This window comes from Acomys minous (genome assembly GCF_964271855.1).
Source record: "Acomys minous genome assembly, chromosome: 13".
In the NCBI taxonomy this organism is placed as follows: domain Eukaryota; kingdom Metazoa; phylum Chordata; class Mammalia; order Rodentia; family Muridae; genus Acomys; species Acomys minous.
In genome coordinates, this window is record NC_140495.1 from 28,111,203 (window position 1) to 28,119,591 (window position 8,389).

Here is an 8,389-nt window from a genome sequence, read left to right on the forward strand (position 1 = left end):
GAGTAGAACTTCAACTAAAATAGTCATAGAGAAAATTCTAGGTCCATCCCTTTAACTATGGTATTTGGATTTGTTGAGGAAGGGGCGGGGGCCAAGGGGAGGGAAAAAAAAAGGGAGGTGTTCAAGACAGTGGCATCTCCAGCACTTCGGGTTCCTAGCAAATATCAAGATTTCCTTGCCCTTAAAAAATCAGTCACCGTGTGGCCAGATATGCTTTGCAATCCCTGGATCTCACTACACAGCAATGAAGGCGTCTTAGTGTGAGTTTCTAGTCTGATAGAATCAGGATTCCATTTCTATTGTGTAAGTCACTGAGTAAGCAGAATCCAGGGCACCCTGAATAAAAGAAAAAGCTTTAGGACAAACAGACAGTAATATTATAGTCTTGCAGACCTGTCATTCATTCTAGGGTTCAGAAAGCTGAGGCAGGGGGATCACTGTGAGTTCAAGGTCTCCTGAGCTACAAAGGCGCTGGGAGGTAACTACCCGTCAAAAAACCTCCCCGTCTTTGCTTGGGCAACTCTGGAGCTGGTGTTCTCTGTGTGCTTGGCTCGGCAGAGGGCATCTGTGTGCACTGCGGATGTTCTTCCGCACTGCCCCTCTGGCAGGCACCTCCATGATGACTAACACCGGATCTGCCCTGAAGCCTGACAGCTATTGCTTGCAAGCATTTGCCCGGCAGCCTCACCTTCAGCATTCAGAAACCCGCAGGTGAGTCTCCTTGGATTTACAAGAAAATCCAAGTCCGAAAGCCGAGAACTTCCTGTTTTGCTGCTTTGAAGTCATCACTCTGGTTGTCTCTTGCCGTGGTTTCTCCATCTGAGAAATACATGTTCTTTGAGTGCCTTACCACATCCATGTCTTCTAGCCAGGAAAGAGGTGTGACAGGTGGGTGAGAGGGAGTGCGAGATGGTTGCTTGGCTGCACAATCTTTTCAAAAGCTCTAAATGTGATGTTGACATGGGGCAGTGCAGAAAGTCTAAGGAGACGTGGGTGGGGCAAGGAGCCTCTCACCTGGAAGCCTGGTGAAGCCTCTTGGCAGTTGAGACTGGAGATTGGCAGCACAGTAACAGCTGTGGGCTTAGAGACGCTTAAGTGTGGGGACGTTACAACAGCAAGGTGTTGTCTTGAGGCCTAAGTGCAGGCGGCCTTTCTGCTTTTCCAGTTGTGAAAGCTAGGAACCTCAAAACCCCACTTACAGCAAAAGACAGGTTTTAACTCCTTTATTATTCAACTCTGTAACCCTTTTTTTTCTTGTTGTTCTTTTTGTTTTTGTTTTGGTTTGGTTTTTTGGTTTTTCAAGACAGAGTTTCTCTGTGTAGCACTGGCTTTGTAGACCAGGTTGGCCTCAAATTCATAGCGATCCACCTGCCTCTGCCTCCCTAGTGCTGGGATTAAAGGCATGCGCCACCACGGCCCGGCTTTTTGCTTGTTTTTTATTATCAGTTTACAATCCCATCCAAGGCACCTCTGAAGACCTTATAATTTCATTTGTTAAAAGAAGGGGAAAGGCTGGTGAGATGGTTCAGTGGGTAAAGACGCTTGCTACCAAACCTGACAACTTGAGTGTAATGCCCTGAGTCCACATGCTGAAAGGAGTGAACTGACTTGCAAACTGGTTTCTGGCCCTTCTCGTGAATCTTGTGAGAGCAGTCACTGACGAGGAGGCCAGCTGTCAGTGTCGACAGGGTCTCTCTCTCTCTCTCTCCAGTCTGCACTATGCCTTTGCTCCAATCAAGCTGCTTGCTTCATTTGTAAATCTGTGTGAGCCCTGTTTCCAATTCTTTGGATAAGAAGCCTAGGACCCAGAAACGCTTGACCCTAGATGCTAAGTGCCAGTGGCAGTTTTGTGTCCTAGGAAAACTGAGAAAGCTGATTACTGGGAAAAACAAAACAAAACAAAACAAAAAACCCTGGTTCCTCACATCCTGAATGCTGTGCAGTCTATATCAAGGAGATAGATGTTCACAAAAAGAAGATCATCCATTGAAAACGAGGGCACCGTGCTGGTACCTGAGGATTATCATTCTTCATGTCTCACTGTCACATGAACTTGAGTTCGAAAACTGCTTATTCGCTCACTCGGTCTGCTTTCTTATACCATCCAAGACCATCTGCCCAGGAAAAGCACCATTCTGCAATGGGCTGGATGCTACCACATCAATCGTTCATCGAGAAAACGCCACACGGACTTACCAACAGGCAATCTAATGGAGGCATTTTCTCAATTGGGATTCCCTCTTCCAAGATGAGCCTAGCCTGGATTGAATTGACAAGCAAGCAAGCAAGCAAGCAAGCAGGAAACAGCACAGCCCTGGAAAGCAAAACAAGGTCTTGAGAGAAATTATTGAATGCCTTCCGATCCTGTTCTCAAAACCTGGTGGAACTGAGTTAAAGGTGCTTGTCCCAAGAGCTACATGCAAATGGGATAGGAAAAAGAAAGGACAGAACTGCCTGGGTCAAAGCCGCCTTCCATATGGCATGGCCTGTCTCAGCTTGTCCACAAAGCTCAACAGAGAGAAAGAATCAGAGAGGAACCTGTACTGCCAGGGAAAGCCAGGGTGGGGCAGATGTGGCATGAAGGCGGCAGCGTCACCCAGGCTGTGTTACAGGATCCACAGCCAGGGGTGAGCACTGGTGTTAGAAGACGATTGGAGGTACAGGCCTGGGGGAGCCAGCTACCTGGGTGAGGAGACCCTGAGGGATTTTATTTCACACTCTCTGAAGGATCCAGGCCAGCTTGGCATGATGCCTGTCATTTAGCCTTGTTAACGCCAAGCCATCAAAGGGGGTAATGGCATTCTATCCACGGCCATAGGAATAAGAAGGGACCCAGGCAGACAGACAGACACCTGCTGATTGGCATTTTGTCCGTTCTCGCCTTGCTTCTGGCAGTCAGCTCTCTTTTCTTATATCATGGCACCTCAGTTTCTAGAGGGCTTTGGTCCATTTGGACCCCCCCCCCTTTTTTTGTCCTGCACATGTTGGGAGAGCAGTTGTAAAGGAAACATTGACTCACCGACTTACTTTGTTTGGTCTCCACAGGCAAGGCCGACGGGGTAGGCTGGCCCCGGTACCTGTAACTGCCCCAACCCTAAATGCAGGCCTCTGGATTGGGATGAAGCAGGAAGCTTGGAGCCAGGGACTGGGAGGAGGCAGCGGAACCACACTGAGCCGTGCTACCAGAATCAGAGAACCCGTCCAGCCGGGAGAACCCCGAAGGCCGGAGAACTTCCTCTTCTTTGTTCTCCTTTCTTGCGTCCACATGATAAATACATTTAACCTCTTTCTGCAAAACCTAAGCCCCCCTGTCTTCCCCTACTAACTACTCCACTCCTCTTCCCTGAAAGAGATGGCTCTATCACTTTGCTGCATCAAGTCAATTTTGAATGGCTCACGCCTGAAGTCCTCCGCTTAGGAAGAGAACTGCTCTCAACACGAGGGCCAGATAGTGAGTGGCAGGCCGCTGTGAGCTATAGATTGACACCGTGTCTCAACAAAACCAAACCAAAGCCTCAATAAGGGGGAAAAAAAAGGAGGTTAGCTTGCTGTTATATAAACTACCAAAGAACAAAGAACCATACCAGTCTCCTTATCTCTCCCTCACCCTGCCTTCTTTCCAGAAGAGTAGAGAAGACAGAGTTCTAAAAAGGGGTATTTGGATACAGTGTCTGAAAATAAAGTGTAAATTTCAAGCAGACTGTGATAGAGTTGCCTCTTTGTCTCCCCTAAGTCAATTCAAACTCAAACCTTTGAGACAGCCATACCCTGGAGATGGGAAAGAATTGTCTGTTGGACCATAACCAACTCAATGTCTCAATTAAAATTGCCACTGAGAACACTGTGTCATGGCAACTGTCAGAAAGGCTCTTCTGGGTCCCTGGACCCACCCCGACCCAATCACTAAAGTAATTGAAGACTATGAATCTTTGTTTACCTTTTGTGTCCTTCCTTAAAAGATAATCTAAAAACCCTATGCTCAGTAATGTGGGCTTCAGAGTGTTAAATAATTTTTTTTCCTAAAGAGAAGATAGCTGGAAAAAAAGATTTATTTATTTATTATTATATATACAGTGCTCTGCCTGCATGTACACCTGCAGGCCAGAAAAGGGCATCAGATCATATTATAGATAGTTGTGAGCTACCATGTGGTTACTGGGAATTGAACTCAGGACCACTGGAAGAGCAGTCAGTACTCTTAACCTCTGAGCCATCTCTCCAGCCCCAAGAATCTTTAAAAAAAGAAAAAGAAAGAAAGAAAGAAAGAAAGAAAGAAAGAAAGAAAGAAAGGATAGAAAAAACCGAACAAACATTTATTCCCAAGTGTACTTTGAAATTGCTTCAACCGTGTTTATGAAGATACTATCACCTTGAGAACCCTTGAATTTGAGAAAAAGCAGAACCAAACAGTTATCACCAATTTAAGAGTCAAACAATACTGGACACCCACAGCCCAGTCCTCAACCTGCATTTATCCCTATGTGAGAAACAGACTTGTCCTTGTTAGAGCCTTAGCAGGTTAAAGCCCTCACCTCTCAGGCTAGTGTCTTAAGTGAAGAAATGTCAGAGTTTATGTGAACTCTGAGGATGTGGCTTAGAGCAGAGGCCTCATGCTCTCACTTGAAGTCCACCAGGAAGCTGAGGACAGGCACTCTTAGATGCACCTGCTGTGGACAAACCTGGTCTGCAGAGCAGGATGCACCATGAGCTCAGTTGAGCTGTGTTTGTCTGAAGGATCCTGCAGGCTGCTTGTCCTGGGCTGAGAAGAACACTGGGACTAGATAGGGCATCACAAGTCAACTGCAGAATTATCTTCAGCTATCTTTAACCCTCTCATATATTTTTGTCCCTTCTAGCCAGCCTCTGCCTTTGACTTAACATCCTTACTTTAAATCAAACTCTTGGGTTTTATCATTTAGCTTAAAAAAGCTCTATTCTCCACCAACTTTTAAAGCTAAGAATGTGATAAAAAGAGATTTTCCTATCTTGCTGCAGTGTTCTTGCTATATTGTTGCTTTTACTCAATGACCCACAAGTATATCCTGTAGGTCCATGAACTAGGTGGGTAGGTGGGGGGCTAAGACAAAGTAAGCCCTAGGAGACACTGTGACAAGTTAGAAGAAAGTGGGGGCAGAAAGGTGAAAATACGAAGGCTGTCCTTGCCATGCAAAGACTCTCTCCAGGAAGAGATGTCAGAGAACATGTAAAATCTACCAGGGCAGGCATGATTATGAACGCATCGAGTTTCTCGGAGTGTGATTAGTCTTCCCTGGTTAAGAAGATTTAGGAAACTGCTGCTTTTCTTGTGAAAGAACTAACTCTGCAATTTCAGATGAAGCCCTGCCCAGCACTTCAGGGGGATGGAGTAGCTGAGAAAGACCCACCTGTCTCCTTATAGCTGAGGCTGCTTCTTACATCAATGCCAAGCACTGCACACTGGGTACCGTTGTCAGAGTTCCAACAGTGTCCTTACCTGGAACCCAGGATCACACCGAAGCAGGTAGTTGCTCTTGTACTCATCAGCATTGTTTCTGTACCCTGCTGGGGCCTGTCTGTTCTGATAAGTGATGCCCTAAAGGGTGAGACGTTTCCTTAACTCCATCCACATCAAAGGCTGATGGTTCAGCTGAGCTTTCTAAAAATCTAAGTAATGTTGATCACAAGTTGTATTAGGTTTTTGCATAAGTAGCTCAAAGTACACACCATTTTCCTGTCAGCCCAAATGGAACTTAAAAAGTATATCATGGGACAAAAAGTATATCATGAAACAAAATTAGAGCATTAATCTCAATTATATGAGATTGTTAGTTTTCTTTAATTTTACTCTTGAGACAAAGTCTTGCTACTACGTAGCTCTCTGGCTGGCCTGGAACTCATGGCAATTCTCCTGCCTCTGCCTCTCAAGAGCTGGAATTGCAGTCATGAACCACCATACCTGTTAAATGGTGAAAACAAAAACACTAAAATCTCCCACTCTCACCTTGTAAACTTAGATTATTATTTTTTTCTTTTTTTTTTTTTGTCTCTACTGTCCATTTTCTTTAGATTGGATGCATATTCCTCACTTGTAACTAGTACTGGTTGGTGGCCAGAGTTTCCACTCTCTCTTTGCTTTTCCTTTTGCCCTCACTCACTTGTCCCGGGGCCCTTCACTTGAAACCAATGACTTTTAAGTCAGACAAATGTGTGCTTTGTTCAGACACATCCAGTCACCTTCACCACTCAAAGCTGGCCAATTCTACATACAAGGTGACTTCCAGAAGCCAACTCTAGCTTTTTCTGTTTTTTCTTCTTAGACTAACCAGCCAGTATTTGAGTCACTTCACTGCACCAAGGCCATGTGAGTGTTGCCACCTGTGATGTATGCGCCACCTTCCACCCTGCTTAGCCATCATGGTGTATGCTCTGCAGCTCTTCTTGTGCACCTACAGCCATGTGCAGCAACTCCTTGAAGTTTCCCAGCTCCCCTCTTTATTGAGAACCTAAGAAAACAGCTTTCAAAATGCTAGATTCAAAGAAACAATGCTCCTTTGATAAATTTGACAAGTAAACAGAGAAAATGGGGTGGGGCTGGCAGGTAAAAAGTAATGTAGTGTGAAATCAACCAAATGCAATGTGAAGATGTTCCTGATTCAAAGCAATCTAATTATATGTATGTATTAAGGCATGCATATGGGTTATTTACAAAACTAGAGAAGTTAGAAAATAGGTAGACACTATAGAATACAACTGAGTATTAGTGTTTTAAGTGTGAAATGATATTAAAGTTAATTTTTTCTTTAGTTGTTTCTGTAGTTGGCTGTGCTGTCTATATCTGGAACAAGAGCATTTGGATGACAGGAGACCAATCTGTACTATGCACTGAGATCCTTATCTCAAAGAACACAAATCAAACAATAACAACTCACACAACTTTGTTGTTTGAGATAATACAGACGAAATCACATGATGTCTGGAAGCAACTTCACAGTTCTCCAACAGGTGCTTGGAGGAAGGAGGGGGAATCCAGAATGTGCTTAGAGGGGGGAGCAGAAGTGCAGCAGGTGCTTAGAGAGAAGGGAGGGGAAATAAAGCAGATTCTTAGAGGAGAGAATAGGGGTCCAGGAGGTGTGCAGAGGGGGTGGTGAATCCAGCAGGTGTTTACAGAGATGGAGGAGTATCCAGCAGGTGCTTAAGGGAGAGGAGTCCAGCAGGTGTTTAGGAGAGGAGTCCAGGCAGTGCTTGGGGAGGAATCCAGCAGGTGCTTGGGGAGGAGTCCAGCAGGTGCTTATGGGAGGAGTCCAGCAGGTGCTTATGGGAGGAGTCCAGCAGGTACTTGAGGAGGAGTCCTGCAGGTGCTTGGGGAGGAGTCCAGCAGGTGCTTGGGGAGGAGTCCTGCAGGTGCTTGGGGAGGAGTCCAGCAGGTGCTTATGGGAGGAGTCCAGCAGGTGCTTATGGGAGGAGTCCAGCAAGTACTTGAGGAGGAGTCCTGCAGGTGCTTGGGGAGGAGTCCAGCAGGTGCTTGGGGAGGAGTCCAGAGGCATAAACAATTGTGTTGACAACTGCTAAAACTGCGAGATGGACACATGGAAGTTCAGCACGTTCTACTCTCTTTTAAAATGCATTTTTGCATATTTCCATAAGTAAAAATTTAAAATCAGGGCGGAAGAGAAGTTCTTTCTCCATGGTCTCCTCGCTTTGTACTCTCCCACCCTCACTTTCTTGATTTGCTCTTTGGAGCCACCTCCTCCCAACGGACAGTGGCAGCTAGGTAGAACTTTTCTTTTATTTCTAGTTTACTTGTTTGTTTTTTATTTTATTTAATTTTTTAAAAGAATTTGATATTTTCCTTTCTCCAGGCAACACTCTCAGTCTTCCCCGCTAGGCCATATTCATTCCCTTGTGTCAGCCACTGACCTGTAGAAACCCCCAGTGGCCTCACTGTACCGAGATGCAGATCAGTTCCTCACTCAACCCACACCAGAGACGCTTCTTCTTACAGTAGACAGAAATGAACACAGAGACCCCCGACTGAACAACGTGCAGAGAGTGAGAGCCTTAGGAACACTTGATCCTAAATGGGAGCCCCTCCCCTCAAGGCTCACGGAGCTATGCAGAAGAGGACACAGAAAAAACTGTAAGAGACAGGTGGCGGGTAACTCCAAGGAAACAGAGCTTTCCCGACTCAGCTGGGCTGATGCACATGCGCACTTACAGAGACTGTGGCAGCAGCATCCACAAGACCCGCCCAGGCTCAGTCATTAGCATCATGTCCTCCAACCTACAGCTTAGAAGTATTGAAGATCTAAAACTCTATTTCTCCCGAGTACGTTAACTAAGGAAGGAACCACTCAAAAGGCAGACAGGCAAGTACCATACCAGATTAGCAGGTGGGGGGGGGGCGGGGGCG

The 8,389-nt window shown here is 45.8% G+C and overlaps 1 long non-coding RNA gene across 2 annotated transcripts; it reads left to right on the forward strand.

Moving 5' to 3' along the window:
- Positions 1–503: 503 nt before the first annotated feature.
- LOC311580313 lies at positions 504–7,598 on the forward strand. Of its 2 annotated transcripts, XR_014773418.1 has the most exons (5): positions 504–711; positions 5,333–5,500; positions 6,297–6,340; positions 6,784–7,136; positions 7,194–7,596. It is a non-coding gene; the product is annotated as an uncharacterized lncRNA (long non-coding RNA). The 2 variants fall into 2 exon arrangements; XR_014773417.1 differs by having other exon boundaries at positions 6,297–7,136; positions 7,194–7,598.
- The last annotated feature ends 791 nt before the right edge of the window (positions 7,599–8,389 follow it).